Source organism: Rhinolophus hipposideros (genome assembly GCF_964194185.1).
Source record: "Rhinolophus hipposideros genome assembly, chromosome: 2".
In the NCBI taxonomy this organism is placed as follows: Eukaryota; Metazoa; Chordata; class Mammalia; order Chiroptera; family Rhinolophidae; genus Rhinolophus; species Rhinolophus hipposideros.
In genome coordinates this window covers 92,536,228-92,538,332 of record NC_138048.1, presented here as the reverse complement: position 1 = coordinate 92,538,332, position 2,105 = coordinate 92,536,228, and the positions used below count along the sequence as shown (strand labels likewise).

Below are 2,105 nucleotides of genomic sequence, written 5' to 3'. Positions count from 1 at the left end.
TAGAAACATTTATCACATTAACCACTCATACTAATACTTTCATACTCATATGTTTATATTTTCATGAACCATTTATAATAATCATTTGTAATTTCAATAATTCCTTCAAGAATCATGATATTACCTGCAAATGTAATATGAATGAATGAATGAATGAATGAATGAATGAATGAATGATTTGTTTCCAAATCTGCTGTGGATATGAAGTTTCCCAGTCCTAGTCTGGTACCTGCATTTCATCTTCAGTGCTCAAGCAGTAAACAGCTAAATACCATGCTATAAATACATATGGCAAATGAAATAGAGATATGTGCTATGCAGATACTTCAAAGTCACAAAATTGGTGACAGTCAAGGTTTTAAATAAAGCCATGACTGATTTAAACCCTTTGCCCTTTAAACACTATGGTGTATTGTCTACATATTTTATTGAAATTAATTTCAATACATTTTACCTAATAATCATACTTAAGACTAAACTAAGTTATTAAAATCAAAATGGAGGATTTTTAATAGTTCTGGGACTTAACAATGAGATAGAATAGAGATAATGAATAAGTAGGGCTTATGAATTTATTAAGAACTTTACTCATATTTGTAAGCTTTTCAATTATTTGCACTAATTATGGGTGGTTGAATAAATAATCTATTATTTCCTTACATTCATTTTGCTACTATGATATTGTCATGAAAACCTTTATTTTGTATTGCTTTAAAAAGTTCTCTTATCATAGTTGCAAAATATTTCATCAGATTACTTTTGAAGAATTTTGAGAACAAGTTTTTCTACATGTCAAACTTATGCATGTGCTACAAGAACCATTGCAAATTGGTCCATTGAAAGCCCTATGGAAGCTCAGCCAACAAACTAATTATGTTAAGACATGGAGAGGGTGCTTGTAATAAAAGGAATCATTTTTGTATCTGGATGGATCAGAAACAAGAATGAAAGAATGGAGGAAGCATGGAACTGTGGGAAGCAACTGAAAGTTTTCAACTTTGAGTTTGATCTTGTATTCATATCAATCTTTAATTAATTCATCCACACAGCCTTGTTGATCCTGGAAGAGTTGGGGCAGGAATGGGTTGAGATGCAAAGCTCCTGACATCTAAATGAGCATCACTGTGGAGCCATGATTAGTGTCAACAGGGAGAAAATGGCTTTGAATCATAGTGAAGAACAAACGATGGTCTGGAACATAAACTACAATGTAACCCTGCAATCCATAGAGGACTCTCATCATTACTACCAGGAAATATACAACAGCCAGAGGTAAACAGTGCGCAGTGTACCTGTGGATCAGTTTAACAATCTGAAACCTTAAAATATGTGCTTGAGAGACTCCTTCCTTTTTGGAATAAAAGGATTTCTACTGGAAGTGTTAATGGACAAAACCACTCTGATATCTGCTCATGGAAATAGCTGTAGGGCACTTCTGAAACATCTTGAGGGTATCTAAGATGAAGACATTATCAACATTGCTCTTCTTACTGGAATCCCCATTCTCTTGCAACTGGGTAAGAGCCTGCCTCAACTGTTCTGGGTGACCAAGAAGCTATACAAGCATTCACTAAGAAAGTAGAGGATCAAAGAAAAGTGAAACGGGCTGAAAAGATTATTTCCCAAGTACTGGCTTGAAATAGCTGCAAATGGAGTAGCAAAAATAAACAAATGCTGGAAGTTAAAGTGTACCCTTGAGCGTACACCTGAATTACCTCTTTAAGAGTAGAGAATACAGCCCTACTATTTCTCACGTATAATGGTATAATGAATCAATTTATAAATCAACTTTGTTATAATTCATGTATGTGTGTGTGTGTGTATATATATATATATATATATATAACATATATATATATAATCCATGTATATATATATATATATATATATAAAACAAATATATATAACTACATTTGTTTTAAAATATGCCTTACTATTATAAATGTGCACCAGAAAATTTTACATTTTTCTAATGGCAACAGTTGTTTTTATAAATGTAATGAAGCTGCCATAATATTCTTGAGAACAATGACAGAGAAAAAGAGACTGTGCTTTCAAGTTTAATAAATGCATCATTTGTTATGCTATTATCTTCATAGGTAGTA

The 2,105-nt window shown here is 32.3% G+C and overlaps 1 pseudogene across 1 annotated transcript; it reads left to right on the top strand.

The window, feature by feature from the left end:
- The first annotated feature begins 883 nt into the window (after nt 1-883).
- LOC308510267 (bisphosphoglycerate mutase-like) lies at nt 884-1,638 on the top strand (annotated as a pseudogene). The gene has a single exon. The product of its transcript is annotated as a bisphosphoglycerate mutase-like (transcript).
- Nucleotides 1,639-2,105: the final 467 nt, after the last annotated feature.